This window comes from Puma concolor, chromosome F2, assembly GCF_028749965.1.
Source record: "Puma concolor isolate L17-30 chromosome F2, mPumCon1.1.hap2, whole genome shotgun sequence".
Taxonomy (NCBI): Eukaryota; Metazoa; Chordata; class Mammalia; order Carnivora; family Felidae; genus Puma; species Puma concolor.
The window spans coordinates 40,656,789-40,681,301 of record NC_141684.1 but is presented as its reverse complement, the minus strand read 5'-3'; the positions used below and the strand labels follow the sequence as shown (position 1 = coordinate 40,681,301).

Genomic DNA, 24,513 nt, shown 5'->3' with positions numbered 1-24,513 from the left:
TAATGCTTTATGAAATAATGAAGGTATATGTCATCAGTACCTTTGTGGGGTTCTATTATGAAAAATAATACAACGTGATTAATTCTGGGGACACTTTGTTAAAATTTTAGGGGGCTGAAAAGATTGTCTGTGACAGTAAGAATTTTCCTCCTTATCAAAATAATTTATAAATGGTACAGAATAAGAAAGAGGACTAGTGGTCTGGCAATTCTAATTTTTTTCTTTAAGATTAAGAAGAAAAATCTGATCTTAAACCCCTTGGCCTGTGTCCTAGAAGCTTCTTGGGTTGCTCGGAATCCCCAGCCTAAGGTTTATGTCATGATGGCTAATGTCACGGTGTCTAGGTATCTCAGAGCTGACACACAGTTCTCAGGAAATTCTGAAAAGAATATACTTAAGGAGCAAATGCATGCAGTGGGGGTACCCTTTAGGGCTAGCAGGGTTCTCTGTTGGGGGACATAACAAATCAGGCAGTCATACGGTGTCCTGTCAAAAAGACTGCATAGAAATCAGTGCCTTTACGTTCAGGGATGTTAAAAAAAACATTACTGACTTAAAGATTTTTCTCTGGGACATGTTGGTTATTTTTTCTGGTTTCAAATGCTATTTTAATGAGTCCAGTACTTTGTAGTGGGGCTATATAACCTATAGCCATGAATTTTAAGGATAAGTTAGGGGAAAAAAGTCCGTTCTTTCATTCCTTGAGGGCTAATGCACTTAAAAATATCTGTCAGCTTCGTCTTTAAACTCTTTTTATTTAAAGCAACCACTGACTTCAGGCCTAATTGGTTCCTGAACGTTTAGTCTTGAGGCATGGCCATAACACAAACTCATATTTCCTGTAGGCTGTGTTAAATGTAAAGCTTATGTTTTATATTGGGCTTCCATTCCTGGAAGTTTGTTTTGTGATATAAAAATACATATGAAAATATACAAATGTACTTTTTTTTTAAACAAATATTCATTAAAGATTTCATGCCAAAGATACTGAAGATCATAAAACATTCTGTAAATGCTACTTTGGGGGAATTTTTTTCTGTTTAGGCTGAATTGACTGAAGCTTGTTAGAGTCCAATGTTTAAATCTCCCTAGAGCAAATGTAGGTATTTTTCCATTGCTTCAAGGATCTTTAAATTTTGTCACATAATAGGGTTATCTGCCTCAAATTGTGTTGCGCATGAAAAGTGTAGAAATGCAGCTAAGTTTCTTAATTACTAAAAGTTGAAGGAGGGACAGTTGCCATGGCAACTTCTTCAGCCACCCATGCTCTGATATTTCAGAAGGATCTTCTTAGCTGAGCTCTGAATGAAATATTAAGAATTCAATCAAGTCTTCAAGATGCAAAGAGCAGTTGCTGAAGCAATTGATTTGCCGTAAGTATAGTTAGATCAGACATCTGGGTCTGTACCGTCCCCAGCTGAGAGTCAGCCTTGCCAGTCCACTGACCAAAGCATTGACTTTGGATGTAGTCCTTCGTGGGCCTGATTGCCATCCATTTTGCTTATCCCTGTGTGGCTCTCATGAAAGGCAGTTGCAAGTTGAGCTGTCTTTGGAATTTGCTCCCCAAACATCATTAAGATGTTCTCCTTTAATCTGTATGTGTTTGTATCTTAAGAAAGAACGCAAAATACAAATTTTGACTAAAAGACCATTTTCTGGTTTTTCTTTTAAACAAGAGGACAAGGTGGTGCCTGGCATTATCTCATAATAACCAGTACCGACCATAGAATAGCATGTGTCTGTGTCTACATGAGCTGTTGGAGTTCCTACAGAAAAGACATTAAAGGAAGATCTTTTATCTCGCATCTTTTCAAAGATGAAACGCATCTAAATGTGAATGACAGGGTATGAAAGTGTTTTCTTCAAACATTTTGGGGCACTTGCTTTTTTTGCCTACTGACCTCAACTAGATTTTGTACTCTATAGGGTTGCATACATGGTAGAGTATGTATTTGTGGATTCATGCTATGTTGACTCTGATTGAATTTGTATTTAAAAAATTACTGAGTTAGCTTAAGAAAGGAAGAGAAACAACAATCTTGCTTTATTGCTCATTGTCAGGTAAACATCAATCTATAAATCAATATGTGTTAAGTATAATAGATATTTACCTAGCATTATATACCACAGGGATCAAAAGGAAATATGAGGAATGATCCCTGCTCCCTTTATTTGCCTGGTCTGATTTCCTGGCCAGTTATTAGTGATTAAAAAGCAATAGTACATAAATTAGATTTTCACTAAAATGTATTCTATTCACATTCTTTTCATTCATTCAGTTTTCCTACTTTGCATAACATTTCTGGAATTTGTAGTCTAATGGGTCATTGCCCAAGTTTTCCAATTTTCTAAGGTGTCATATGTGGATCAAGGTATAATTTAACCCTTTCCTACCCTTAGGATGTCCTATGATAGAGATTAACAGAAGCAGTTCTAACAGGTTAATGTGGTTGGGAAAATGGGGCCATGTTGACAGCAAGAGTTGACAGAAGATATGCTTTTAAAACAAGTCATTATATTCAACCTTATTGAGATAATTAGATTAAGCCCCTAAGAAGTTTTAGGGAGTAAGAAGATAGAGTACAGTTTTTGTTAGGAAAATCATGTGTGCTTATGCATTTCTGATGTTCGTTCAGAATCTCAAGATGGCGGGAGGAAAGAAAATGGAAGCTTCTGCCAACTACAGCAGTAATGTCTTGAAGACTATCAGAATTGTACACAGTGGTGGTTTTCAGTGGGGCCTCCTGTGCCCACCAGCCCATCTTGGGAGGTCGCCTTGTGGTGACAGTTGCTGCCCAGAGGCCTTTCCCCCTTCTTTTTTAAACTTCTGTGGCTTTGGAAGCCAGGATTTGAAAAGGTTTAGCAGTGTTTGTTCATTCTGTAGTGACTTTCTCTTTCCAGATAAAGAGGCTATCTTCCTCGCCTTTATGAAAATAGATTTTACTCATGCATTGAACCTGTAGTGTTAAAATAAAAGCTGATAAAAGCAAGATAGTTTAGGGGGAAAAATCCCAGATCATCGAGTGAGTTACCAACTTATGCATTCTCCTGGCATGGTAGAAAGTAGAAGAGAGCCTTGGGAAGTGTTGTCTTACCAGATTTTTTTTTTAATTGCCAATTCGTCTGTTTTTCTTAAGACACTTAAAATATTCTAGCCCGAACAAGAGACTTGAAGTTCTCTCAAGTTTGAAGAGACTGTGTCCTAGTCTCTGAAGTATAGTTAGTTCATTGATTAAAAAAAAAAATACTGGGGCGCCTGGGTGGCGCAGTCGGTTAAGCGTCCGACTTCAGCCAGGTCACGATCTCGCGGTCCGTGAGTTCGAGCCCCGCGTCGGGCTCTGGGCTGATGGCTCGGAGCCTGGAGCCTGTTTCCGATTCTGTGTCTCCCTCTCTCTCTGCCCGTCCCCCGTTCATGCTCTGTCTCTCTCTGTCCCAAAAATAAATAAACGTTGAAAAAAAAATTAAAAAAAAAAATACTATGGGAAAACAACACATGGTATATCCATACAGTGGAATATTACAGTCTTTAAAAAGAATGAAATTCTGACACACGTTACCATGTTGGATGAACCTTGAGGGCATTAAAATGGCCAGTCTCAAAAGAGAAGTATTGCATGACTCTACTAACTTGAGGTACCTAGAGTAGGCAAAGTCATAGAGACAGAAAGTAGAAGGGCAGTTGCCGGTGGCTGAGGGAGGGGGAAAAAAAGGGAAGCTGTTTAATGGGCTCAGAGCTTCAGTTTTACAAGATGAAAAATGTTCTGGAGATGGATGGTGTTGATCGTTGTAGTTCTCTGTGAATATATCTAACACTACTGACCTACACATGTAAAAATGGCTGAGATGGTAAATTTTCTGTAGATCTTAACTATAGTTTTTAAAAGGTATTTATGAGCACCTGATTTTGGGGTTTGGGGAGTTGATTATACTTGTGACTGACCCAAAAGCCCCCAGCCTTGAGGGGGCTCACAGGTCAATGAGAGGTGAGGGTGCAAAGCTGCTGGGATGGGGAATCCAAGGTCATGTCACGGTTAAGGATGCTTTGGTCCTAAAGTCGGGTGACCCTGACCCAAGCCATGAAAAAGGATGTGAAATGGTTCTCTTTGGAATTCCCTTTTCTACCCACCTTCTCTTCACAACACATAGCCCCCTATGCTGTATCCCTAAACCAGGACCTTGGGTCCTTTAACAAGCTTCTGCTTCAACTGGATTGCTTTCTGCTCTGCTTCTTAATCCAGCTTGGCTCTTCCTCACTGGCCTGTGCTTTTAAATCCCCTATTTGATGTGCGTGTATCTCCCATTTACAGCCCGCATCGTTTTCTTTCTTGAACTATGAATTCAGAGAGGACATGGGCTGTGTACTTTGACCTTTGCAGCACCGAGCACAGTAAACCATACTTAATGAATGTTTTGGACGAGGATGAACCCCTGAAGTTGGAAGCTGACATTGCTAATGCCTATTTAATTGAAGGTTATTAATGCCTCTTTAGCAGTGAAGGATAGTTCTGTTTCCAGCAGGGAACAAATGAGCCCTCCAAGCTTTTTCCAGTGGTCCCAAAGAATTCACAGTCAGGTATTACCCCAGTACATGCTGGCCTGGACTCCCCATCCCAGAGAGGGGTGATGGGGCAGTGGGACAGCTTCTATTTCTTGTGCAAGGTTCAAGGATGGGAACTCAGGGCTGGCGTAGGTCTGAATATTTATGTTCTAGTTCAGCCTATTAAATACAAGATTTTCTTTCTCTTTCTCAGTGAATAGGCTTTTCTTTCTCTCCAGAATAATAGTTGTAAGTAGGGTCACCATATGTCCCAGTTCCTGCTTTAATTATGAATACCTCCCCCTTCTCATTCTCAAAAATGCCCTGGTTTGGATAATTCATATTATCACTCCAAGAAGGGATATGTAGGAAGAATCAGTTATTAGGGGAAGGTGGGGAGAAGTAACTTGGGCTTGCCAGACGCTCAAGAGGTGAGGAATTTAAGAAAGAGCTGTGTAGTCTCGCATGTTGGATATTCTTTGGATGGGAAAAATTATTTGGCTTTTAAATTATATGCATGCTAGTGTAATATGTTAGAATTTGAAAGTCTTGAGGGCAGCATGGGATCAAAGGATTTATTTTAATTAGTCATACTATAGAATCCTTTAGTGCAGGTTAACAGGTTAATGTGTTTACTTAGAGCTTTAAACATTTTTATGGCTGATGGCAGAAGAGTTCACTGCCATGTACAAATGTGAGTATATACCTTGCATTCATTTTCCTAACTATGAAAATGAATTCCAGCCTGCTGAAATTCTGTTTTCTATGTGTATGTATTTAACTAAGATAATTGTATAGTGGATAGTCAATATTGAATGACCTTAGCTATTAAGAAAAGCCAAGCTGGTCATGAAGGAAATTAGGTAGGACCATATTAATATCTTTATATTTGTTAAGGGAATACCGTGTAAACCGAACAAAGTAAGTTTTTAATGTTTTTTTATATATTTTGAGAGAGTGAGAAAATAAGCGAGCAGAGGAAGGACAGGGGTTGGGGGAGAGAGAACTCCAAGCAGGTTCAGCACTGCCAGCGCAGAGCCCGATGTGGGGCTCGAACCCACAAACCGTGAGATCACGACCTGAGCTGAAATCCAGAGTCGGATGCTTAACCAGCTGAGCCACCCAAGGGCCCCCCAAATAAGTGTTTTTTAAGCAAGTATCATTTAGGCAGTTTTTTGTTGCAAGTTTCAGTTTAAAGAGGTTTGGGCTAATTTTCTTTAAGGAGATGTACCTGTTTAAGTAAATGGAAAGTCTAGCTGCAAGGTGCATTCAGGGTTGTTGATCCAGCAGCCCAACTGCCTTAGCACTTTTCTGTTTATTTCCTTTCTCTGCTCTGGCATCTTTGGCATCTGCTTCAGCCCGAACCTGGCACTCCTTTCATTGTGGACAGTCATCGTATTGAATTTTATTTAATAATGACTGTGTGTACTTAATTTTTTTTTTTTTAATTTTCAGCAGACCCAGTAATATTACCTTATATTTTGAAAAGAGCTTTTTGCAATTTTACCAAGGACCTTCACATCCGTCTTGTTGGATCAACAAAAAGTCTTACTCATGGAAGAATTACCATTTGTATTTTGCATGTGAAGAAAGGAGAGTGTGAGTGACTTACTCAAGGTGTTACAGCTGGCAGGAGGAACTTGGACTTCAACCCAGGTCTTCTGACTTTATGTCCATTGCTCTAGCCATGATGTTCCCTCTGACTTCTTCTCACCCAGTTTATTTCAGAAAGATTTTTTTTTTCCAGTTGGCTTTCCATTCAGGCCTAGTTTAAGGTTGTGCCACACTGTTCCTTTTTAGAAAAGAAATAACCTGGGTGCCTTTGGGCTGATTGGATGTGGTCTCCCCATCAGCAAAATCACGGTATTAATGCAAAATTATCTCCATCCTATGGGCATACCCAAGAGGGGCCAGGGGCCTCAGTTCAAATATCCTCTTGATGGCTCTGTTTCCATTGCCATTGCATTTCCAAGAATGGAAATAGGGATTTTTTTTTTTTCATCTGTGTCCTTTAGCTCTTGCCCTTCCTGCTGGACTGTCCTGTCCATTCTTACCTCACAGACTCGTTCCACATGAACCCGGTGAAAGGCTACTGCCTCAATGCTATTTTCTCTATTCTAGTAATCCCTCTCTTGAGCTCCTGTTGTAGCGCCTTGACTTTCTCTTGTGACGCTTACCACACACACACACACAGTTTTGCACTCTAGCTATCTGTCTTTATTACATTCCTCACTCAAGCTTGGGCTGAGCTCCTCAAGGGCAATGACCATTTCTTATTTATCTTGGTGTCCCCATAGCACTTAGCACTTAGGTTTGTGTTTTGTTTTGTTTTGTTTTGTTTTGGATAAAGGAGAGTTTTAGAGATGGTTATGCCCACTGTGATAAGATTTGAGGATTGCAGAAATTTAAAACACATGGATATTACGTGGAGCCTTATTATCGGTATAATTATCACCTAGTTTGTGCATAATTTGAAAAAGTAATTGTGTGTTTTTATGCAGTAGGTTATCACGTACAGTTTTAAGTCTGCCCTAGTTTTTATGGGCCTATTATTTCATTACATTGCTTAGGTGTTTTTCAGAATGCTGCTGTGAAGGGAGAGAGGACATGTAGAGTTGAGGTCCTTTGCAGAAGCTGGGTGAGCTGGCTGCTCAAGCTGCTGCATATCCTGTTAGGCTAAGCCGGGGCACAGCTGTCCCCGCCTGACCAGCTTTTCTTTTATAGCTTGCGTTCACTGCATTGGCTGAGAGAACAAGTTTGAAGACTTTAATTCTCCTCTGCCTGGCCTCAGATTCAGAAGTATTTTGGAGGACTTTTGGAAAACTCAGTGGACAGCCTTTGGGTGGTTTTGGGAGTTTCCGCTGTTTTATGTAGACTTTTTTTTTCCTTTTTTTAACGTTTACATATTTGCATTTCATTCCACATTCTTCTAATTCAGTAGAACTTGGATTGGTCTAATAACTAGTGTTTTTAAAAACTAGGCAATTCTGGGGCACCTGGGTGCCTCAGTCGGTTAAGTGGCCGACTTGAGCTCAGGTCATGATCTCACGGTCCATGAGTTCAAGCTCCGCGTCGGGCTCTGTGCTGACAGCTCAGAGCCTGGAGCCTGTTTCTGATTCTGTGTCTCCCTCTCTCTCTGCCCCTCCCCTGTTCATGCTCTGTCTCTCTCTGTCTCAAAAATAATGTTAAAAAAAAAAATTAAAAAAAACAAAACAAAACCAGGCAATTCTGATCTGAGGTCAGAGAAGAATTCTCCTTGGGAGATACCAGAATTGATCAGTGTCGGGGACAGAGTATTGAGATAGACCTTTTAAAATGTGTAAGATTTAGGTAGGTGGAGAGGTGGGTATTTCCATGTACAGGTAAGAAATAGAACAAAGTCTAGGGTGAGAATGAGTGTGTCTTGTTAGTGAGGGTGGGCAAGGAGGATCCTAACCAGGCTTCCATGGAAGACTGCTTGAGAGCAATGGTTCTCAAACTGTGGGTACATAAGTGTCCAGTGAACTTCTGAAATGTTCACATTCCTGCATTCTACCCCACCCTGAAATTCTGTCAATTTGGCGTGTTCTGAGGATTAGGGTGTGGCCTGCGTATCTGCATTTCTAAACATCCCACTGATCTTGAACACCCCGAGGGATGGAACCCTTGCTTCATGGAGTAAAAGAGGATAAGCTGGCAGGGTGGTGGGGACTACGTTTAGGCGGTCCTTCCATTTTTGGATTTATGGTGGGGAGACTAGAGCGCCAGCTGGAACGTCTGTCCAAGGCTGCTGGTCACCAATGCCCCTGGTGTGGTGACACATGCCTGAGGGGACTGGGAGAAGGGAGGATCAGGAATTAAAGGGTAGAACTTTTCTCACAAGAAGGTACAGACAGCTTTAAAAGGAGTTTCCTCTTCATTAAACCGCTAAGAGATTGTAGAGAAAATTTCCATTTAAATAATCTGTTGAAATTTTTTAGTAAATTAGCCTTTTTAATCTACCCCTCTAGGAGGTTCCACATAGTCATCCAAAATAGCCCAGTCAAAGACTGGTAGAGTCTTGGGGTTTGACTTGGAATCCATGAACCCTGAATGGCCCCAGGGACTTCACATATCAACTCCCAGAAACTGCAGTGTTTTGTGTGGACACACATTTTCTGGGGAGAGGGTCTATAGTCTTGGTCACAATCTCAAAGGAGCCCTTACTGGGATCTTGGGTAAGATGATTTAATATTTAGCTGATGGGTTGGCTTGCTTTCTCTCTCCTGTCTCTTTTTAAAAATCTAAAACCTAGGTGCGCCTGGGTGGTGCAGTCGGTTAAGCGTCCGACTTCAGCCAGGTCACGATCTCGCGGTCCGTGAGTTCGAGCCCCGCCTCGGGCTCTGGGCTGATGGCTCAGAGCCTGGAGCCTGTTTCCGATTCTGTGTCTCCCTCTCTCTCTGCCCCTCCCCCGTTCATGCTCTGTCTCTCTCTGTCCCCAAAATAAATAAACGTTGAAAAAAAATTTTTTTAAATAAAATAAATAAATAAATTAAATAAATAAATAAATAAATAAATAAATAAATAAATAAATAAATAAATATCTAAAACCAATTCCTGTAGTGGAAAAGATTAGCCAGAAGAACAAAGAAGACTCAAGTCTGTTGGATGGAGCGATAGTGGAGCCCTAGATTTACCTACAGAAGCCCTTCCATTTGTTTTTGTGTGGGTGGGCATGCCATCATTAATAATAAATCAGAGGAAGAAAGGAACAGGGAGCTTTCTGTAGAATGTGTGATGAATTTTTCTGTTCCTCATGGAGCAATTTCGGTGGTCTCTGCCGAAGTACAAAGAAAGGGCTATTTTAACAGCAAGGAGGCGAATTACCGGTTATTACTATCAAGTTTGGAGCTGAGGAAAAAAGCTGGTGTGTGAAACAGAGCTACGTGTGAATGGATTTCTCAAGTGTTTCATTAAAGATTCGTTGGAATGGTTAGCCCTCTAACCATCCTAGAGTCTCTTCTTCCTTCTGATTCCTTTGTGGAATTAAGAAGCGCTTTTGGGAAGAAGGACTAAACAAGCCTTTTGTTTGAATTTCCATATATTGATTAATGGGCCCAGCAAAGTATACTGCTGAGAATTCCCTCTGCTGATGATGGTAACCATCACAAAGAGCAACGCTTTTCCTGAACTGGCACTTTCCACACAGCCTGTAGGCTGCTATACTGGGTGTGACCATTTTTAAAAAGCCACAGTGCAGAATGAAAATGGGCCATTTCGAAATGGCCTTTTGATTTGCAAGACCTTTTTGTGTCAGATTGAATGGTCTCATATCTGAGTTGAGGGGAAAATGCAGGCTATTTTCAATTTATTATTGTGTCTTAAAAGTTTGATTTGACCATGTTTCAGTGGCAGTAGAGGTCTACTGGCATCTTATGCCTTGGTTAGACATGTAAAAATCTGGTTCATTAGCTTACCTCTAAAAGACTTCTACAGTCACTTACACAGTGTGAGTCAGTCAGTATGGATCTAGAATGCCTAATGATGACTCAAGCTCACCCATACACTTGGGGACCACCTCCCCGCCAACGCTCTCCACTGTGCTATTTATGGAAGAATCCAACAGCAATTGTTAGGTGTCAGCCCGGACAACAGGGTCTGGATTCATTTGCCTCACCATGCTAATCAGTCCTGCAGCCAATCTGGGCTCTTCTTAAGACTTGCAGATGGGGGGCGCCTGGATGGCGCAGTCGGTTAAGCGTCCGACTTCAGCCAGGCCACGATCTCGCGGTCCGTGAGTTCGAGCCCCGCGTCAGGCTCTGGGCCAGTGGCTCGGAGCCTGGAGCCTGTTTCCGATTCTGTGTCTCCCTCTCTCTCTGCCCCTCGCCCGTTCATGCTCTGTCTCTCTCTGTCCCAAAAATAAACGTTGAAAAAAAAAAAAATTTAAAAAAAAAGACTTGCAGATGGTGATAAACTGTGTCAGATGTATCTGGGTAGGGTATGGTTCTTGCCTGCTGATTCAGGATATCAGGGTGACTGTTACGTAAAAGTGTGGCATCTGGGCTTAAAAGATGCCTTCTTTTCTTAATATCTGAGTGGATTTGGTGTGGGTCCTGGTTTGAATTTCTATGCAAAGTTTTAATGCAGCTTTTATAGATGTTACTAATAGTGGTAATGAAGATAGTTGAGATATGAAGTATTTGTGTTTTCCCAAACATGAAAGGTAAAGGAGGAAGAAAGTTCCAAGAGTCCCAAGTGCTTTTTGTTGCAGATTTCTGATGTGATTCATCCTGACAGAGGGAATTCTTCTCACCTCAAGGCAGTCTTCAGACTGGAGTGAGCCTGGTGTCACCTTCCACCTGCTTTAACCTCTGTTTTAGCCCCTCATGTTAGGGCTTCCTTTTTTAGTTCTTGAAGTGGCAGGGATATTCCTGAATATTAAAGACCTACTGGAAGTAGCTAGGACTAGAAATGGATGAATGAAATTCCTGGTCTGAGCCTTCTCTTTAATAGACTGCCAGTTTTAACATTGAGAATCTGCTTTGCAGTGAACACAAAACAAGGAATTTGCAGACTTTGAAGGCTGCGCACTTCACAGTCTTGATGTCCATTTTGGTTGGTAAGTAGGACCGTGGCAGTAAAAGAGCTCTGACCCCAACTCTGCGTGGGAGACATAACTTCCTAGAATGTCCTAGAAAACAGTGCACATGTGAAGCAAGCATTCTATTTAATGAGTTTTTGCAGCAGATTGTGTTTGTATAAAATATTCTCTTATCACCGTTCTGGCAAATAGAAATCAAATGTGCCTATGTATCTTTTATCTCACATATAGCTAATTACATCTGTCAGAAACATTTCTTTGGTAGTCCAAGTATATGAATCTAAAAACTGAGTGTTTAACAGAACACCCTGATACTGAAATCGAGACACTCAGTTTCTTAAGCAAATTTTAGGAAAATGTGTTCTTTACGAACAATTTCGGGAATTTCCAAACTTTCCCCCTATTTTCTTTCTTTGCATTGCTCACCCTCCTCCAACCAGAGGACTTGACATAGGGGTGTGTGTGTGTGTGATGGGGGGGGGGGAAGTTGGGGGAAGAACAGACACAACCTTTTTTCCCTTAGGTTTGCCTGTGTTTCCTATTCTTGAATTACAAGCCCCCTGAGAAGCTCTGAAGACTCGGACTTTGAGGGTGTCTTGCAGGATATGGGAGAGGTTGATGTGAATAACAAAAATCGTACCTGTTAACTCTGAATATGGGACTGAAGCCTTGATCTCGCAGAACTGTCCAGCAGCTGCCAGGAACTGAGCAGCTTTTAGAGAAATGAGTGGCCTATCAGCTACTGAGAGAGAGGAAGTTCCTTCCTAGTAACAGGAACACTGAGAAGCACTAATCTAGCTTAATATAGCTGGTATGCAGAACCAGGTCTAGGTATGAAATAGAACCAATTATAGGTATATAACTACTATAGCTGGCAGATAGAACCAGTTGTTCTTCACCTACTAGGTCTTTGAAGCCAGTAATTTGGGGGGATGTTTATTATTGGCCCTTTGTTTCTTCTTGTTTAGAGGATCTTCTTGGGCTGATCTTTGTGCCTCCCGTCAAGGAAAATAGAGCTTTAAAAATCCTGTCAGTCTCTCTCCTGAGAGCTGGAACAATCAGTCACATGTCTGCACACCCTGAAATGCCTTTGTGTAGGGATTCAAGAAGTGTTTACCATTGAATTTGATTTCTCGAAATTTAATGAGCATTGTTAAAAACAAGATCTATTTCTTTATGTGGAACCAGAGCCTAGAAACCTTTGTAAATGTAGTGACACGTATACTATCCTTTCAGGTGAAAATAGATAGAATAACTTTTCAAATTCATCAGTTTTGAAATCCGGTTCCCCTTTGGACATGGTTTTCTCTTTTAGGTTTGAAACTTACACTCGGGCTTTCTGGGTCTCCCCAGTGTGGTACTTTCAGATACAGGCAGCACAGTGTGGGGACCTCTCTGTTTATATGAAAATGGGAACCTAAAAAGTTTGGCAAAGACCAATATTGATGAGTAAGTATGCCGTATGATGTAAAAGTTGAAATAAAATGGAAGATTGGATGGCTGACCCAGTCTGAGTCTAGGATTTTGGATAGAAGATAGTTTAATTCAAACAGTTGATGTATGGAGGATGCTGACCATCATTCCCAGAGAGAGAGAAATTCCACTGACAACGAAAGTTTAATGGCTGACAGTTCATCGTTACTGACACAGCACTTGTGTCAAAAATGCTCATGAAAAAGGAGTTTCAATACTCCTCCTTTACGTGTGTATCACATGTCTGTTGACTTGGGCTGATTCCCACCCAACACACAGGTCCTGGGGAAATCATTTAGTAAGACAGCCTGAAACAAGGCCCCTGACCTCCCTTTTCTAGGCACGTTTTATTAGAAAATAAAAAATGTTCGATTGAAGTATGCCGCAGTGATTCTTAAACTGGCCAATCGTGACCATCTAGTGCCCTCTGTGATTATTCCTCTTCAGTCTCTAGAGCCCCCAGAAGCCTCGTGTGTAGCTTTCACTGATGGGTGAGAAGAGTCCCGTTGCTTCCTGTTGATGGGTGTCCTGATCTTTTTTCTAGTCCTGGTTTGACAAGTCAGCTCTTGGTTCCTACCCACAGTGTCCATGATCCTGTGTCTGATAAGGCCCCCAGGTGTACACAGCTCACAAGTCCCTGTTGAGGAAGACTTGGAACTTGCTCAGCCGGGGATTACCATGCTCACCCAAGTCCTGTTGACGAGCAGGGCTGCTGGAACGGTGGCTAACTGTCTGTGGGGAGCTTCTACTTCATTCAGGCCCTTCTCCCAGGGGGCATTTCTTTGGCCTATTCCTAGCCTAGGTAGGTGGTGTAGATGCAGAAGAGCCCTGTCATCCCCTTGCTCTGGGCTGCATCACCTTCTTTCTATAAGCCCCCAGAAATTCACATCTCACCCACTAATTGAGATTAAGCGAGCAAATCTGCCCGTGGTTATAATTTTCCTAATTAAACCCATCTCTTCTTCATGGGACAGTATAAAACAGTTTAAAACAGACCATTTCCTCAGTAAGTAATTACTAATAACTAACACGATGTATTGCTTACTTTGTGCCAAACTGCTATTCTAAGCAATCTGTGTTTGTTAGTTCATGGAGTCCTCCTGGCCATCTTAGAAGGCAGGTATACTATTTTAGCCCCAGTTTGTAGGTGAATTAACCAGAGAGACACAGAGTGGTTAAGTAACTCGCCCAGGTCTGGTGGAACCAGAAATTAACCCATCTAAAGAGGGCTCCAAAGTCTGGCCCTTTACCTACTGTACTTCTCATTAGCAAGTGTAGGCTAGTTTCAGGGTGCTTAATTTTGGATTCTGATGGGCTTTTCAGGTGATTGAATTTGATCATTTATGAGATAGGAAGGTCATTTCTGAATCTTCGGAGGAGAGCTGCCAAGGAAAAAGATGTGATTTACACAGGGCATTTGGCAGACCCCAGTGCTCTGGGACTTTCTCTTCTTGCCCTCTGAATCCAATGCTGTGAGCTCGGATGCCAAGCCCTCTTGCGACCATTTCCTTTTTCTTGGAATAGATGTTCTCAGATATCTTCATCTTCCTTCAAATCTTCTTTTCCTCTTTCCTTTTTCTTGAACAAGATCAGCCTGTGTTCATTCTTAGGGTGCAGGATATATGCCCCATGAGTCAGGACTTGATTGGTGGGAAGAGATGCCAGTTCTTGCTGCCTCCCTGGAAGGCTTGGATGTCTTTTGGTTTGGGGGAAAGTAACAAATTACCTACTTCAGCATCTGGACCGTTTATATCAAAATCAAAGAAGCTGGGCCACATTGGTATGTACTTTTGGCTTGCTTCTCCCGCTAGGTGTGGCCCAAACCCCTGCTTTAGCCAGACCCTGTTCCAGTTAATGTTTGAGGCTCTAGGTGAAATGAGGAATGAGATACAGAATCTAGTATCTAATATGTAACTCTGGCTTGTTTTTACTCTGAGCTCCGTTTTGGGATTATATTCTATCCAGAAGCCCCGAGAAACTTCTTTCCCTCTTTTGTTTTGATATATTAAAGTTCTTGAATTATATTCCACATTATTGATCTTGGCAAGTGTGGGTTTTGAAATTGAGAGAGAAGTAAATGGTGCTTTGTTGTTACTGTACATTTGTTTGAATTCTATCCAACGTCTCCAAGGAAGGAATCCTATCAAGTCAGTCTTCTGACATAAAATCAGTTTGTGCTTTGCCTTTTTAAAAAATTGATTGATTCATTCAATCCGTTTGGTGTGCGCCGTGTCTGTTTATTCTGATCCAGTATCATTGTCAAGTCGTAAGTTTTTCTTGAACAGACTTTTCTAGTAGTTCCACTTACAGACTGTCTTCCTCTTCATTCAAGACTGAAAAGGACAAAGGAGGTTTTAGGTTTTTGTCACTGAATTCTAATGGGATTAAAAATAGTGTTCTACTGTTTTTGAACCTCTCCATTTTTTTTTTTTCTTGGTTCTGTGGTTCTTTAGAAGAGACACTTTACAGGTGTTTAGTATATTTGGTTAACTTTTCATAGAGCATGGTATCCCCTCCCTGCCGTGTTCAGAGAATTGGAATGATGAAATTCCTGTGGAGTCTTGAAGCATCTTGCCTTTGTTACGGAGTAATGCTTCTCTAGTCATTAAGCTTATAAGAGTTTTCTGGTATTGAATGAAAAGGAATTGTAGGTATTTCAGGAATTCTTGATTAGCTATTTTTATAATCAGACTGATGAAGAGAAACCAGTTCTCATCTTGGGGGGGTTGTATAAACTACAAGTTTCAGATTTTAAAATGATGCAGACATCTGACAGCCTGATTTTATAAAATGCTTTTACACTGAGGGGGGAATTTGCCAAAAAACATAAGTTTCATTTGATGAATATTTGGGAGAAAAATGTGTTTTGTGAGGCATCCTTTGAAAATAGACTCAAGCCGTATAAACCGGGATGAATTTCAGAAAATATCACAGGCATTTGATTTTGATATAAGTAATCTATAAGTATATATATCCATATAGGTTGTATAGGAGAATGCATTTTTATAAAATTGCATACGGTTTGGTTATTTTGATTTTTAAAATTTTAAAATTTTTAAAATTTAAAAAAATTAAAAAATTTTTTTAAATTGAAGAGACCTCCAGCAATTGTAACTATAAATGACTGGAAGGTATATGTTTTAATATATAAGTTGCCTAGTTCTTGCTTTTGTTTTTGTTTTTTGTTTGTGTTTTGAGTCATTACTCTTGCCAAGTTTGATTGCTTTAGTAACTTCCTTTTCAGAAGAGATAAGGGTAGTAGGAAGTTGTAGAGATAAGCTACACTTATACCAACATCAGTTTTAAAGCACCTTCCTCTTTTTTTTTTCCCCTGGTATTTTTTTGGAGGCAAGAACTGCACACACCAATAACAGAGTAGATAATACAGCCATTTGTCCATCATAAAGAGTCACAAATCTATTCTTCTCTTTATGCTTTATTGCTCTACTTTAGAATATTGCCTTCAGACCATGAGAGCTACTTGTATTTTCAACTTATTTGCGTTTAATTTTATATAAAGATTCATAATCTGTCTGGTTTGGCTCCAAGCTCTCTATATAAGGAGGTAATTGATTGATTACCCACAATTCTGGATTTTTACCCAGGATATTTTTCCTAAGGAGCTTTACGTGGTGATTATTTAAGATACAAGATTCTGGTGTATTGAAATATAATATATAGGAGTATCTGAGCAGCCTGCCCTCCATTTGTAAAGGGTCATCATGCAGATTAAAATCCAAACTTTATTAAAGTCTCGAGTTCTGTGAATATCATTCCCTTCATTGAAGCACAAATATGAGAGCATTACTCTTAAAATGATATCATCTTTGGGCACATGTTTCCTAATTAAAAGGAAAAAAGTAGACTTTGTGCAGATCGTGGTTTATGTTCCAGCCCTTAATTAAAAATAATCTTTAATCTTACAATGCTGTTAATTTTCCAGATACTTTACAAAGCAGTTTCACATACTTTTACCTAGTTCATTCCTCACAGGGGTGCTCGGATATGGGTGTTCGTGTCTTCAGCTGACAGTCTGAATGGGACAGAGGCCAGGTTGAATGCCACCAGCCTGTTTTTGAACTGAAACTTGGGCCTTGGGTTGATTTGGAATCCAGTCCATTTTCTAATGTGCCCTGCAAAGCTCTGTGGTTTTGATTTTCCTCTTTTTAATGCTAAGATAAAGACATATCCTCAAGGCACTACTGGTCCCTGTCTCCCCACCCCATGTGTACCCTGCCCTCGCGCCATTCAGTAGCCAGCGGCAGCCTGACAGCTTTCCTGAGCTTCTCCTGCAGATTCCACTTCCTCCAGTGGGGCGGGGGAAGGGGGCAAAGGGTGGTTTGCATAAGTGGCTGTCTACCTGTAGCTCTCTTCTCTCTCCTTGCTCGTCCTTCTCCCTTTCCTTCCTCCCCCACTGAAGGCTGGTTGTCCTTCAGGCCTCTGCAAATGTTTTTTTGACCAACCCTCCAGCCCCCCACCCCCACTCTGCATGGTCTTAACTCCGCTCCTCTCTCCATGAAAGCAGTTACCTCTATGGGCTATTTTTCTGGCATTTGGTTGCCTCCCTGATTAGAGCAAGCTTGAGAAGCATGGGGACTTTGTCCAGTTTTGCACCCTGTGTTGTAAATGGAATTCATTCCAACGTGACTACAGAAATTCTACTCGGAGACACAGATGCAATTAAAGGAGTTGTTACACTCACAGGTCCTAGAAAGGGGTGGCAAGACGTGCCATGCAAAGGGCCATGTGAGTGCCCAGGAAGCAAGCTCAGCCAAGCAGGTGGGGAGCTGGAGAGAATGAGGTCCCCTGGGCAAGCGCCTTCATTGGACTCAGGATGGAGCGTACAAGCAAAGGCTTGAGGAGATTTCACTGGTGCATTTGGATGTCACTGGGTCAGAGTGGAATGCAAGAAGGAGAACTTGTGGCAGGGACCAGCCTCATCACACTCTTCACTGGACGCCTGAGCCAGGGTACCGACATCCTATTTGTAGGGATGCAGAAGCATGGGGAAAACAAAACTCTAGTTTTAAAAATCTACAGTGCACTCCTATTCTGTTCTCAACCCTGGCACGGTGCTTGGCACATAAGAGGGCTCACGTGTCTGGATGAATGGACCGATGAATGAATGATAGAGACTTTGTCTCCTTTCTTAAGCCATTAGAATAATGGGGAGCCTGTGAGCTTCCGTTAATGTCCATTAAGAGGAACTGGTAGAACACTCAGATTTGACCAAAGTAGAACTCCTTTATTTTGCTTAGTCCTAATACCAATCACTTAACCGATATTTATTAAGTGGGGGACAGGGCGTGAAGTGCTGTGGCTCTTGGTTCTCCATCTGAGCATTGCTTCATGTTTACAGAGCAACGAGGATGATTTAATTAGTTACTGGAAGCCCCCAGGTAAAAGCACACAGATAACAAATATTAGTATTTATTTAGGGCAGCTGCATAAACGTTGAAACGTGAATGTGTGTCACTGGTGGAGTTTAATAAAGTGGGCTAGAGTTAAAGTTCTCTTTGGTGTATAATGCTTTCCGGTCTTAGAAATTTTCAAGAATGAGGCCACTTCTCAGTTACTCTGGACAAAACTTACTCTTCAGATTTAATAGCATTTTCTGCACCAGTCACCTTCCTTTGTTCATCTTTCAAACTCCCTTTATTGACCTACAAGTTGAGGCATCCGTACAAATCTGCATACTTCTTTGCTGCAAAGAAAGGTTTGAGATAGTATAAATTTTCTCTTGGTCTAAGAATAGTATATTTCCAGGTTGAGCTACAATAAATCGTCAAACCTAGTAAAAGCTAGACCTCTCAACTTCCTCCTGGGCTTGCTTGTTAAAATATAGTTTGTTTGGAGTGAATTCTCAGACTGTCATACACATATATTCAAATGTGATTAGGTGACATGCGTGGACATCCTACTTGAACTAGAAAGCTTATGATGTGGGTTATTTTTGTAATGTTATTTCCGATTTCTCGCCATTACGTTCTCTTCTTTGGGGCTGATTTGAGAAGTTAACTATATATAAACCAGCTGTGGTAAGACATTTTATTATGTTTAAAAGAAAAATGCTCCTTCCTGTTTGGTTATGCAATCCCCCCCACCCCCGTGCACACACACTTTTAAGCAATTTTAGGATTATTTTAGTATCAGTTTTGCCATGTGTCTGGTCAGTTGGTGTCTTCATAGAAGAACGGTGCTGTTTCTTGCAGCATGGTATTTTTATCTGTTTGATACTTGCCCCAAACCCAAGAACATGATACCTGTGTTGTGTAGTAGGAAGGTCCTGAAATGCCAGGCTGGATTTTTTTTTTTTTTTTTTTAAGAAGATACATAAGTACAGGAAGAATACAAGTACATTAAACTGATCCTGAGGATAGATGTCAGGGCATGTCTAAACTTTTTCTACACTCAGTGTACTTTGTAAATAAAGCCCGTAATTGGTATGCATGAGTAGTTAGAGCAGTTCTAATTGCATGAAACCCGTCTGAGAGAAGGGACCATTCTGTTTTTGGCGGTTGAAGAGATTATAAGTGTAGGGTAGAGCTGTGTGTCATTTAGAAATGGTTTGCTAGGGTTCAGACATGCTGCTTTTCTGGTGGGTGGAGATGGGGTTGAGAGGAAAATAACTAGATTGGCCCTGGTTCTTGGGAAGGGAGAAGGGAATCTGCAATTCCAGCTCAAGAGTTGGGTAAGTAGGAACAATGCTTAGGCTAAAGAGATGGCTGATGGTCTTGTGGCAGACAACTGACGGGCCTCCAGTGGGTAGGTATTGTTGCCTCTGTGAATGCTTGTGTTGGCCGTGGTCTTCACCTACACCCTTGACGTGTGTGGAAGAGTTCTTTTCAAAGTAAACATGACAAAGGATTTTTGGATTTTATCTCCTGAGATGGGCTTAGGGTTTGTTGACGAACGTTCCTGACACTTAGTGGGTGCTCTGAAATATTTAGTGACTGAATGACTGAATGTAATTTTTCAATGGGATAAGTCCATGTAAACCAAATACCCATTTTTTGAAGCCTTTCCACAAATCTAATGAAACTTCTTACTGTGTGAATAACTAAGTGATATAAATTAGTCAAGCACTTCAGTGGAAAACTCTGAAATCAGTGCATTCATTATCTTCAAAGTCCCATATAAAGGCAACGTCCAGAGTATTTTATGAATTGCTAGTGGAGGAACTGGTTTATTTTTTAGACTGTTTCTCCATGACTTCTTGGAACTGCGGAGTTAAATCTCCTCATGGTAGTCTAATGGCTAAAGTTATCTACTTCATGCTCAGTCTGGGGGTAACTGCTATGTGGGGTCTCCCCAAGGAATAACCGTGGAAACAAGGTTGCATCATTTGACACAAGAGCCAGTGGGGACCAGGTGGGATATGATGACAGGAGAGGGGAGTCAAGGCTGAATGGCCAAGGAGGAGGGGAAATCTGAGGTGGGGCTTAAGGGATCTAGGATTTTGACAGCTAGACGGGAGAAAGGAAGGGACTGCTGGAGAATCTCTGTTCACTTGGAGATGCAGTTGAGTGTGGACAGTGAGCGTGGGTGACCACCTTGTGGAGTTGTTGGTAGAAGGTGGGAAATGAGGTGGAGTATGGGGCCAGGGAGGGGGTTTGGGATTTAATAAGATAAGTAATAAGAGGCTATTGAAGATCTCTGAAGAGAGAAGTGGAGAATGAAACCATGGTTCATACTTCTCTAAGTTAGAGTGCAAATAAGCAGTGCAATCATCCCTGTTTTATAGGAAGGCAGATTGATGAAACTCGAGAGTTCTTCAGCTGAATTCTCACCACGTTGGCTCTAGTCCAGGATTACTAAGCCAACTTTTCTCTTCCAGTTATTACCAAACTTTCCAGTGTGAAATGAATCAAATACTTGGGGAAACAAAGCACCTGGACTTATATGAAGCCTTTATAGCTTCACATAGGACCAGATGCGAGTTTTTGAGTTGGTATTAATTTTGATCTTTAAAGATGACAAAGTATCATTCATTCCCCCCCCTCAATTTTCAGTTGGTTTAACAGCCTCTTTGAGATATAATTCACATACCATACAATCTCGCCATTCAAAAAGTATACAACTCAGTGGTTTTTAATATATTCAGAGCTATGCAGCCATCACCACAGTCTAATTCTAGAATTTTTCCATCAAAGTTCCCTTCCCCACCCCTCCCAAATCCCTGTATCCATTAGCAGTCGCTGCCCCCCACACCCCACCCTGCAGTTTTCACCTCCTTTCCCCCCACCCCTCTAGCTCTGGGCAACCACTAATAAAATTTCTGTTTCTATAGTCCACTTGATTTTTTTTTTTTTTTTTTAACCAGTATACCAAATGTTACCACGGACTTTGGCATCAGGCAACCTAGGTTCAAACCCCAGTTTACTAGTTCTGTGACCTTGAGAAAATTTCTTAACTTTGTGAAGTCTGCTTGCATCTCTTTAAAATGTGGATAATATCTACTTTCCAATTGGTGAAGACTAAAGGATATTTATGTGGGTGTGTTTTGTGAAGTGCTACAGGAGTTAATTGCTCCACAGTTAATTGTTCCACTGAATTATTAAAGGGTATCAAATATTAATCCTTTAAAATAGTTGGTGGGACATAATAGAATGCATAACAAATGTTTGGATGTGACGGGGTAGATTTTTTGTTGTTCCTGTGACTTCAGGGTTTGACTTTCAGGATGGAAGACGTATTTGTGTTTCCAGGTATAACCCAGGATGGTAGTACTTAAACTGTTTTTGGATCACAAGCCCCTTGGAGAATCTGATGAAAGCTATGCACGCACACTTGATTTTATTTTTAAAAAATCAGGAGGTTCGTGGATCCCTTAAAACCATCTCTACACTCCCTACCTACCAGGTTAAGGGCCCTTGGTCTTTTAAAAGAGAGATAAAATGATGCTTCAGAGCTGGAGCGAGCAGTCCGGCACATTGACAGGAAAACACAGCCATCAGCCAGAAGTGTGTTTACTGTCCAGTTCGTAACATCCATGTAAAAGCGTACATGTGTTTGGCCAAGCAAGGTGGATACTGATCTAGGCACAGAAATGCACCTACATCTCACATTGAGAAGTAATCTCTGGAAGAGCTGGCAAGAGGAAGAATAAGCAACCAGAGTATCTTTCATATTGCAAGTAATGCCCCTCCAGCCTGCACATTTTAGAACCCTTGTATAAACTAGCATCACATTCCGAAAGGACCAGTGGGAAGTGGGAATTCACAACAGCCTCACTTACAAGGTGAGTGGGATGGCCTTGATTGAGTTGATTCTCCAGATGGCTGTTACTCACAGGCCACTCGATAACACTGCTGTTTATCTCATACCTGTTAAATGGCCCGATGGTGCAGCATCCCTCAATGGATTCTTTAAGTGTTTTTTTTTTTTTTTTTTTTTTAACATTTATTCATTTTTGAGAGGCAGAGAGACCGAGCACAAGCAGGGGAAGGGCAGAGAGAGGGGGAGACCTTGAATCTGAATGAAGCAGGCTTCATGCTCTGAGCTGTCAGCACAGAGCCTGATGTGGGGCTCAAACTGACCAACTGTGAGATCATGACCTGAGCCAAAGTCCGATGCTCAACTGACTGAGCCACCCAGGCGCCCCTTCTCAATAGATTTAATAGAGAAGTTCTTACCGTGTCTACAAAGCAGATTTCTTCCTTACCAGTTCTGGTTTCCTGCTTACTTTCCTTAATTTGAAATGCACTGTTATGGGAAGTTGTTTGGGCACCCGTGGTAAAAGGATCAAACTAAGAACAGATCTCAGAGGTTTGGGACAGGGAGAAAAGGTGGGGTGAAAGCCAAACGAAGAGTGGCCAGGTGGCCCCTGTCAAATAAGAAGGAAGATCCCACATGCTGCACAGCCTTGAGAGAACAGTCCTTTATCAGATCTGTCTTCTGCAAATATTTTCTTTCAGTATGTGGTTTGTTTTCTTATTTTCCTGGCAGTGTCTTTTGCAGAGCAGAAGTTTTTAATTTTAATGAAGTCTATCTTATCAGTTATTCCTAAGCAGTGGATCCTGCTTTTAGTGTTGTATCTAAAAAGTCATCGTCATAGACCATATGAGTTCACTTGTGTGGAATCTAAAAAAAACAAAACAAATGAATAAACAAAAAACAGAATCAGACCTATAAGTACAGAGAACAAACTGATGGTTGTCAGAAGGAAGGGGGACGGAGGGTTGGGCAAAATGGGTGAAGGGGAGAGGCTGAAGCTTTCGGTTGTGGAATGACTGAGTCACAGGAATAAAGCACAGCATAGGGACTACCGTCCGTGATCTTGTAATGGCATTGCATGGTGACAGACAGTAGCTACACTTGAGGTGAGCATGGCATAACATTATAGATGTGTCAAATCACTATGTTGTACACCTAAAACTGATATAAATTGTGTGTCTACTATGCTTAAATAACATTAAAAATTAGATGTCATTGTCATACCCAAGGTCATTTAGATATTGTCCAATGTTATTTTCTAGGAGTTTTATAGTTTTGTGTTTTACATTTAGGTCTGTGATCCATTAAAAAAAAAAAAAGTTTACTTATTTATTGAGAGAAAGAGAGAACGAGCACAGAGCCTGATGTGGAACTTGATCTCATGACTTTGAGATCATGACCTGAGCCAAAATCAAGAGTTGGAAGCTTAACCGACTGAGGCACGTAGGCACCCCGATCCATTTTTTTTTTTAACGTTTGTTTATTTTTGAGAGTGAGAGATAGGGTGTGAGCAGGGAAGGGACAGAGAGAGGGAGACAGAGAATCCCAAGCAGGCTCCACACTGTCAGCTAAGAGCCCGACTTGGGGGGCTTGAACTCATGAACTCTGAGATCATAACCTGAACTGAAATCCAGAGTCAGGCATTTAACTGACTGAGCCACTCAGGTGCCCCTAGGTCTTTGATCCATTTTGAGTTAATTTTTATAAAGGGTGTAAAGTCTATCTGGCCTTGTTTTGTTGGTGTTTTGTTTTGGGAGTTTTTGTTTTTTTTGCAAGTGGGTGTCCAGCTGTTCCAGCACCGTTTGTCAAAAAGACTACTTTTTTTCTCCATTATATTGCCTTTAGTCCTTTCTCAAAGATTGGTTGACTGTGTTTATGTGGGTTCATGCCTGGGCCGCAGCCTTTTCGTGATGTAAAGATTACCAACCGGACAGAGGTGGCATCTCCAATGGGGCTGCTGCCTTGCTTGCCCTTGGCAGGGTTTCTGAAGGTGATGGTCTGCCTGGGGAGCCTGGATGGTAGGGGGCTGGCATGGAGGGCACTCCCTGTGGGTGTCAGTAGCTCTGCAAGTTTGAGAAAAGGAGTCCTTGTTTTCAGAGTGAAAGGGAGAGGGTCTGCATTACTGGAATAACGGTGAATCCAGTCCTCACCTCCTCCTCTTCTGCAGGCTCCTCGGCCCTAACATACTCATTCTAACTGATAAGATAATTAGAGCAAAATTTTGTGTAACCACTGGAACCAGGGATTCTATTGAAACAAATATAATTGGTAATCCTCACCTTCAATTCTTCCTTCTAGTGAAACCTACAATAAAATTAGGGATGTTTTCAAGCAGAGCTTTTGTGCTTAAATTACCCCATTTCTCTTTCCTTAGCTGTAGGCTAACCTAAATTCCCTCTTTCCCAGTGGGGGACTTGGATAGTTCTCCTGTAGAGGCCAAGGTTAATTTAGTGATGTGTTAGTGACTGGGAGAGGGGACATGTTCACAGTAGAGTTCCATTCCTTTCTTTCTTTATATTTCTCCCCGGTAATAACACTTAACTTTGTGGCTTCAGACCATCGTTTTCACACCTGTCACCCCAATTTGTTTTTCTGGCTCTGTGTTCTTTTCTCTCGCACCATTCCAGCCACCTGATGGACATTTTCCCTTGGACACCCTGTGGGTACCTCAAATACCAAATGCAAAAATCTGCCCGTCTTCTCCCAAACTTAATTTCCATTGCTGTGT

The 24,513-nt window shown here is 41.3% G+C and overlaps 1 protein-coding gene and 1 long non-coding RNA gene across 3 annotated transcripts in view; one reads left to right on the top strand and one right to left on the bottom strand.

Annotated features, from left to right (window-relative positions):
- SDC2 (syndecan 2) overlaps positions 1-24,513 on the top strand; it is a 101,897-nt gene that overhangs the window by 34,171 nt on the left and 43,213 nt on the right. The gene's annotated exons all lie outside the window — the stretch shown is intronic.
- On the bottom strand, positions 17,984-22,648 carry LOC147571977 (uncharacterized). Its single transcript, XR_015246673.1, has 2 exons — positions 22,422-22,648; positions 17,984-18,273 (listed from the first exon to the last, which is right to left on the bottom strand). It is a non-coding gene; the product is annotated as an uncharacterized LOC147571977 (long non-coding RNA).